Source organism: Canis lupus, chromosome 4, assembly GCF_048164855.1.
Source record: "Canis lupus baileyi chromosome 4, mCanLup2.hap1, whole genome shotgun sequence".
NCBI classification, from domain to species: Eukaryota; Metazoa; Chordata; class Mammalia; order Carnivora; family Canidae; genus Canis; species Canis lupus.
This window is the reverse complement of record NC_132841.1, coordinates 49683587-49692919: the sequence shown is the minus strand read 5'-3', so window position 1 is coordinate 49692919 and position 9333 is coordinate 49683587. Positions and strand designations below refer to the sequence as shown.

General features: G+C 34.5%; 1 pseudogene; it reads left to right on the top strand.

The window, feature by feature from the left end:
• The first annotated feature begins 6878 nt into the window (after positions 1-6878).
• LOC140632347 (L-lactate dehydrogenase B chain-like) lies at positions 6879-8141 on the top strand (annotated as a pseudogene).
• Positions 8142-9333: the final 1192 nt, after the last annotated feature.

The following is a 9333-nucleotide window of genomic DNA, read 5'->3' as shown; positions in this document are numbered from 1 at the left end:
GCACAAATTAAATAATTTATTCTTTTTTCTTACTGAGTTGTATTCCAAGTAATGGATGTACCAGAGTTTGTTTAAATATTCACCTATTGAAAGTATTTGTATTATTTTCAAGTTTTTACTATTATATACAACTACTAAGACAATCTTGCACAAGTTTTTGAGTACATGTAAGTTTTCATTTTTCTGGGATAAATGCCCAGGAGTGTTATTGTATTGGCAGAGGATGTTGTGATCCAGAGGATGTGACTTTCATTTGACCTCGGATCTGGACCTAGGCAGCTGGGGGCTCCTCCTCCCCTCTCTGTCCTGGGAGGGTACTTCAGCCCTCCGTTCCCACAGCTGAAGCCATTTTAAGGAAGTACCTTTGAAAGAGTAAGGTGTTGTTGAGATCACCTGGAATGGTTACATAATTAAAATTCATTAAGATCTCTATATAAACTTTAAGATTCCGGCAGGCAAATGTGGAGATCTATCTGTGGCTGCCCAAGACAAATCTCATATGTAAGTTCCCTTGCTTATTAAACCTGCCATCTACCAATTTGGAGTGGTCTACCTCTTTCTCTGGTCTCTCTCTGCTCTGTGTTTAGAAGTTAATTTTAGATTTCATCTAGGAAATTCCTGAGATTGATAACCAACAATTGCAGAGCCAGCTTAAGAGACCACAGAAATGGGGCTTGGGAAAAAGCTATCGGTGAGGAAAATCTTGAGTTGACCACTAAGCTCCAGGTGGAGGGGGCGGCATGTGGGGGGTGGCCCCTATGCTTGTGTACTGGCTACCAGGTGAGTAAGAGGATGCCTCCCAAATGCTGGCCTGTTTAATATGTTTGCTTGAGAAACTGTACACAGAAGTTGATACAGAAAAACAATAAAAGCATCTTTGAAGAGATAGTATCTAAGTTTAAATTTGAAAGATGAAAAAGAGATAGTCATTTGTGGATTTGAATATGACCCTGAGTTGGAGAAGTAGGTCAGTTTGAACATGATCATGTCTTAGGCTGAAAGAATAGCAGTCAGAGTATGAGGCAAGGCAGGAATCTTAGAATTTTTGAGGAAAAGAGAGAAGGCCAGTACTCTAGAACAATATTGCATTAATGTGGCACGGGATGATGCTGGAAAAGGAAACGGAATCAGACCTTACACAAGGACCAGTGGAAAGCCATTGACAATTTTTAAGTTAGGGTAATATAAAACAGTTTACATTTTAAAAGATCCGTTGTTGCTAATGTGTAGATAATAGATCATCTGAGAGAAAGACTGAAATAAAATATCAGATGGATATTGCAAGAGGCTCTCAAGGTGAGAAAGGATGTTTTGGTCACAAAGGATTACAGATTTATAGAATCAGATGGCAAATATGTAGAGGACCTGGAGAATCTTTGGATAAATGGATGTGGTAGGAGGAAGAATCAGTATTACAATATATACCTTTTTCATGGCTTGATTTATCTTCTATGTTATAATATCTGTATATATATATATTTAATATTCAATTTATTTATTAGAGTGAGAATGAGCAAAGAGGAAAAGCAAAGGGAGAAGCAGACTCTCCACTGAGTAGGGAACCTGAGGCAGGGCTCAATCCCAGAATCCTGGGATCATGGCCTGAGCCAAAGGCAAATGTTTAACAGACTGAGCTACCCAGGCATCCCTGTATGTACACATATTTTTATAACGTACAGTTGAGTAGATGGTGCATGCAGTGTGGACAAGAGCATCCTTTCTGGACTTGGTCCATCTGGTCTAAAATCCCATCTCTAATATTTATTGCTCATTGGAAATGAGGAGATATGCTTCATTTCCTCCTTGGGAAAATGAGTGTGCTAAAACCACTATACTGTCATGTGGGTTGTAGAGAGATTTAAATGATAATACAACTGCCAGTTTCTGTATCTAGTGAAGTGATATAGAGTGGAAAGCGTTTATTTAACTTATGGGAAATAACCATCAATTGTGCCTGTGCAAAATCAGGAATGGGTTTGTAAAAAAGTGGTACTTTGACTGAGGCTTGGAATATCAAAACACCTGACCAGGTGAACAAAGCAGATAAGAGAGAAATGAAATCTATTGATTTAATTGAAGGGAAGAAAACTAATCCTGCCAATAAATAAACATTAATCTCAGTGTGAAATGTCTTTAGCCTATAGGACAGTCTTGTTATTTTCCAGTAATACAAATCAAACTACAAGTTTCTTTGCCAAAAAAACATTTTGAATCCACTTACTGGATTTAATGTCGATGCATTTTGTGAAGATTTTATGTTGTTAGTGATGCAGTGTTCTTCTTATAAATCAGTCTGAGAGCCCACCAATATGTAAGGCTTATCCTGTGCAGCGTAGTTCTAAACTGTGAAGCTGGAATGTGTCTGTCAAAGACCCCTGTCAGGCAAACCTCCTTCAGTTGGTACTGAGGTAGGGATGACCAGGATATTTACAAGTCAGGCAGCCATCCTTTTCATTCATGCTTTTGCAATTTATATTATCTCCTAGATCTTTGCAATGCTCATTTTAATCTCAGTCCTTTTAAAATTTTTTAGATATATTTTTTAAAAATGTAAATGCATATCTGAGGTTGCTGGGGTTTGTTTAATAATGAAAGACCCGGAAAAAACATCTATTGCTCCTCACTGACAGCAGTTCAATAGCATGGTTTTAGTAATATCTAGGGCATAAACAAACAACTGTCAATGCCCATTGTGATATCTTCACATGACCATAGATTATTTAGTGGTGCGTTGTTTGATTTCTAGATACACGGAGACCTTGAAAGCTAATTAGTTATTAATGATTTCTAACTTAAATCCATTTTGGCAAGAAAATATGGTCTGTTTTATTCTTACCCTTGAAATACATTGAGACTTGTTTTATTGCTGACTGTATGGTCTATATTGGTGAATATTGCCTATGTATTTGAAAGGCATATGTATCCTACAGTTGTTTGGTGTGTTTTAAAATGTCAGAAGTTGGTTGATGTTACTTTTCAAATCTTCAATATTCTTGTGAATATTTGATGTGTATACATTTTATCATATACTGAGAAATGCTATTAAAATCTCCATGATTGTCTATTTTTCTATTTTCTACTATGTTTTTATCAATTTTTATTGTTTTATAATTGCTTAAATCTCATTAAACACATGTATATTCAACATTATGTCTTCTATATGAATGGATCCTTTTTAATACTAAGAAATGCCATTTTGTCTCTGATAATATTCTTTATCAAAAAATCTATTTTATTTCATTAAAATTACAAAATCAAGGCCACACATACCTTATAATATTTTTTTAATGTTGCTATTTGTATTAATTAGATTAGCGGCTCACAAAGATTAATTTGAACTCTTATTCTACAAGATGGTGAAAAAATGAAACAAACTGGGTTGCTCATTTACCTCCATTTGATTCAGGAATTCATTTATTCAACTCAAACAATAAAAAGCACATATTCTATACCAGGCACTCCTCTGCGTGCTGGGAACACAGCAGTGAAAAGAAAAAACCAATATCCTTGCCTGCCCTTCCACCCCCAGCTTATGTTAGTCAGAGAAGTTCACCTTTTAGCCATTAGAATTATGTTAAATTCTAGCCTATGATTCATCCCTAGAGTTCAAGGAAAATATATTGTGTTGATAATAAAGTCATTTTAAATTGACTAAATCCAGTTTAAGTAACTGGATCTTTAGAGCTGACAGCATAAATATTTTTACTTTCCATTTTATGAAAATGAGTGGCTTTTGTTGCCCATGCCACTACATCGTATACCTTTCTAAAAGGGTCAGAATGAGATGCTAGAAGAATAAGTATAATGAAATTAAAATATAATTAATGACTTTAATAGTTATTTACATGTCAGAAAAAGAATGATTGGAAGATAGGCTTGTAGAAAATGTCAAAGTTGAAGCTCAGTAAGAAAAGGATGGAAAATACAAGAAAGAAAGTAAATATGTTCTAGAACATAAAGAAAATGTCTCGTGTGCTTTTCTAATGTTGAAATAAGCATAGATTCCACAAACTTTAAAATTGAAAACCCATAAGTGAAAAAGGAGAGTGGATGGCTCTGGATAATATTTGAAGACTTACTATTTTCTAAAACTGGTGAGCTAAAACTCACATAGTTAAGAGTTTCTAGATACCCTAAGTAAAATAAACCCAAAGAAAACAACACTTGAGCATATCATATTAAAATTCTTGAAATCTTAGAGACCATCTTAAAGAGATAGAGTAGGAGAAGAAAGGACAAATTATTCTAAGGAGCAGACCACAGCAGGATTTTGAAAGAGTGGAAGGCAGAAGAAAATCAAGTCATCTTTAAAGCACTGAATGCTGGAGAGTTGCTTAATTATTATAACATCAGATGAACTAGAATTTAAGAAATTTTATAAGTATAAAGAACTTTCCATACTAGAAAAAAAAAGATATTAATTCCACAGGCAAATACAACCATGCCAGATTTATATGCACATAATCATGTAGTCTTAAGATATATACAGTAAATTTAATTAGTTCTTCAGTAACACTGAAGTGCTAATATTCCCTCAAGATCCTGATCTCATTTTTTTTTTTGGATAAATATTCAGAAGTAGGATTGCTGGATCATATCCTAGTTCTATTTTTTTGTTGAGGAAACTCCATAACTCCATACTGTTTTCCACATTGGCTGCACCATTTTACACTTCCACCAACACTGTACAAAAGTTGCAACTTATCCACATTCTAGCCAATACTTGCTGTCTTTTGTTTTTTGATAATAGCCATCCTAACAGGTGTGAAGTGATATTTCATTATGGGTTTTATTTCCATTTCCCTGATGATCAGTGGCATTGAGCATCATTTCACATAACTTCTTGTTATTTGTAGGTCTTATTTGAAGAAATGTCTATTCCAATCTTCAGCCCATTTTTAATTTGGATTGTTAAGGCTTTTCTTGTTCACTTTTGTTGTAGGAGTTTCTTATGTATTTTAGAAATTAATCCCTTATCCAAATATAGTTTGCACACATTTTCTCCCATTCCATAAGATGCATTTTCACACTGATGTTGATACCTTTGCAGTGTAGAAGCTTCTTAGTTTAATATAGTTCCATGTATCTATTTTTGTTTTTGTTGTCATCTCTATGAAATCATTGCCAAGACCAATTTCCTGGAAATTCCCCCTATGTTGTCTTCTAGGAGTTACACAGTTTCAGGTCTTATGTCTGCCTTTAATCCATTTTGAGTTGACTGTGGTGTATGGTACAAGATAAAGTTCCAATTTCATTTTTTTTTTGCCTCTAGTATGCACCTTTTGCAGTTGTCACGACACTGTTTATTGAAAAGACTTTCCTTTTACCATGGTGTAATTTCAGCACCTTTATTTAAGATCAGTTGATCATAATTGTTGACTTATCTCTGGCCTCTCTATTCTGTTCCATTGGTCTGTTGTGTTGCTTTTTATTCTGGTACCATATTTTGAAGTAGAGAAATGTGGATTTCAGCTTTGTATTTTCTTTAATTATTTTGTTTTTTTTAGCACCCTTTGTGGTTCCATATGAATTTTAGAATCTATTTCTATAAATATTTGCATTGAGATATTAACAGGGATCACTATAGCACTATAATGTTCACTGCAGCATAATTCACAACAGCCAAAATGTGAAAACAACCTAAATGTCCATCAACACATGAATTAAGTATAGTATATGTGTGCAATGGGATATTATTCAACCTTTAAAAAGAAATCCCTAAACAAAATTTTAAAGTAAAAAATAAATAAAAATAAAAAGAAGAAACCCTTAACATAAAGTAAAAACATAGACAAACATTAAAGACATTATGGTAACTGAAATATGCCAGTCAAGGACAAATACTATATGATTTCACTTACACTCAAGGTGCCTAAAATAGTCAAGCTCATTAAAGCTGCATAGAATGGTGGTTGGCAAGAACTGGGGGGAGTGGGAAGTAGGGAATTGCTAACCAATGGAAAATTCCAAATTATGAAAGATGAAAGGTTCCAAAGATCTGTACAACACTTTGTCTATTGTTAACAATATTTTGTTGTACACTTAAAAAATGTAAGATACATCTCATGGTAAGTGTTATTAACATAATACATAGTCATTGTAACTGAAATGGTAAATAGATCAATATACAATCATAACCGAAGATAACTCTTTTCTTTCTGTAACTTGAAGGAAATAAAGCAAATAAGTTATCAGTAAGAATAGATGAAGAAACTTGATTTATGAAAACCAATGTTACACTAATCGAATGCAGAATAAATACTATATGTTTATCTAGAACATTTAGTAAAATATACCAATACTGAGCAATAAAGAATATGTTCTCTACCATAGAGAAATTTTCCACTGGAAGTTAACTCCCCTGCCCCCTCTAAGCTAGGGAGATAAGAACTAGCATCCTATGGAATTCCAGTGTTAAAATGTCACATTGGAAATTTTAATATATGTTAAATTACCTAATAATATAAATGCAACATAATAAATCCAAGGAATGGAATTTCGTATTTAAGGGGCATTTAAGCTTTATTTCTATAGACTATGTAAGCATACACACATAGATCCTCTTCTAATTGCGCTCATAGATTAATGAAACTGTTTGGACATTTGGTAATCAGGGGAATTATAGTTTCACTTGTCAAAGCTACCTATAACTTTTCTGTTAAGTGCATTGTACTTCAAATTATTTTCTAAAATTATGTCTCATTTTAAGATACATAACTGAGATCTTATTTAACTTTTGTTTGATTATTAAAACTAACTCCTTACTATCAAATTTGATCTTATAAGATTTAGGGCACCTTTTATTCTTCAAGGCTACCAAATAAGTATAGATCAGAAGGAAAAACAACCCGTGTAAGAAAAAAAAAGAAAAGGCTAACCTGGTCTCCTTCGCGCGACCCTTACAGCCGCTGGTCTCGGGGCACAATGGCAACTCTTAAGGAAAACCTGATTGCACCAGTTGCAGAAGAAGAAGCTGCAATCCCAAACAATAAGATCACTGTAGTGGGTGTTGGACAAGTTGGTATGGCATGTGCCATCAGCATTCTGGGAAAGTCTCTGGCTGATAAACTTGCCCTTGTGGATGTTTTAGAAGATAAACTCAGAGAAATGATGGATCTACAGCATGGGAGTTTATTTCTACAGACACCTAAAATTGTGGCAGATAAAGATTACTCTGTGACTGCCAATTCTAAGATTGTGGTGGTGACTGCAGGAGTCCGCCAGCAGGAGGGAGACAGCCGCCTCAATCTGGTGCAAAGGAATATTAATGTCTTCAAATTCATTATTCTTCAGATAGTCAAGTACAGTCCTGATTGTATCATAATTGTGGTTTCCAACCCAGTGGATATTCTTACATATGTTACCTGGAAACTAAGTGGACTACCCAAGCACCGTGTGATTGGAAGTGGGTGTAATCTGGATTCTGCTAGATTTCGCTATTTTATGGCTAAAAAACTTGGCATTCATCCCAGCAGCTGCCATGGATGGATTTTGGGAGAACATGGCAACTCAAGTGTGGCTGTGTGGAGTGGAGTGAATGTGGCAGGTGTTTCTCTTCAGGAACTGAATCCAGAAATGGGAATAGACAACGACAGTGAAAATTGGAAGGAAGTGCATAAGATGGTGGTTGAAAGCCTATGAAGTCATCAAGCTAAAAGGATATACCAACTGGGCTATTGGATTAAGTGTGGCTGATCTCATTGAATCCATGTTGAAAAATCTCTCCAGGATTCATCCAGTGTCAACAATGGTGAAGGGCATGTATGGTATTGAGAAGGAAGTCTTCCTGAGTCTTCCGTGTATCCTGAACGCTCGGGGCTTAACCAATGTGATCAATCAGAAGCTGAAGGATGATGAGGTTGCCCAGCTCAAGAAAAGTGCAGATACCTTGTGGGATATCCAGAAAGACCTAAAAGATCTGTGACTTCTGGCTTCTAGGCTGTAGAAATTTAAAACCATGATGTAATTAACTGTGAGCCTTTAGTTTTTCATCCATATTCATGGATCACAGTTTGCTTTTATCTTCCTAAATATGTGAATCTGGGCTCACAGAATCAAAGCCCATGATTGGTTAATGCTTGCAATATGAGCCTTGAACAAATAAAATTAACTACTGTAAAAAAAAAAAAAAAAGAAAAAAAATGTATACTTAGGTGTTAATAAGTGAAATGCTCATTTTACTAATAAAAAGCAATTGAAATACAGAAATTGTACATTAGAAAAAAAATTCAGTACATTTAGTGAATATAAGCCTTTGGTTAGCTAGATAATGACATCTTTTTTACTGAGAACATTAGTTCTCCTGTTTTGTCTAACAAAGTTTTAATAATGTTTTTTAATCTTTGCTTCAATAAAGTCAAAAGTTCTTAAGAAATAAGTCTTCCCTGAAATAAGAATTAGGAGATCTGTATTCTACATATACAATATTAACTAACATTAAAACCTTATTCAGAATTCACTTAAATTTGCTGTTTAGGACCCTTCTTTACATAAATTAAGATTTCATGAAGCTTTGAATAGGACACTGTGGTGTCAAGGTCAACTGACAGAAAGCAAAGGACTTTGTAATCTTCAGCTTAACTCACCCAATGGCATCATATTAAGGTTATAAATTTGTTCCAAAGCTTTTAGTACTACCCAGAATTTCCTAAGGAAAGAAAAGTATTCATGAACAATCTACTCTTTAAACACACACAAACAGGGCAGCCTGGGTGGCTCAGCGGTTTAGCGCCACCTTCAGCCCAGGGCATGATCCTGGAGACCTGGGATCTAGTCCCATGTTGGGCTTCCTGCATGGAGCCTGTTTCTCCCTCTGCCTGTGTCTCTGCTTCTCTCCCTCTCTGTGTGTCTTTCATGAATAAATAAATAAAATTTAAAAAATTATAAACAAACACACAATCATGTTTGTTAGTTTATAAAGAAATATTTGATAAGCAACTTAGAACGTGAAATAGGATATTTAGCCAAATGTCCTTTTATTTTCCACATTTATCAAAAAGAACCAGAATATAAAAATGGCAGAAAATAGCTATGTGTTACCTTATAACATTATTCTTTTATATACAGGAAAAATTTTGGTTTGATTGTAAAACAAAGTTTATCCATAAAAAAATACAAAAATAAGAAGTTATCTACTTCTGGCATGCTGAACTAAATCAACTGTAATTTACTTGACTTTAGCAATAGGCTAATAAAAATGCATTACTTCAAAAGTGGAAATGAAAAATTTATCTTGCCACCTTCCTTATCAAAATCAGAAAACTTCTGTAATCATTACTGAAAAAATGGCAACGAGATTCACTAATACAAATAAAATTGTGAGAACTTCCATTC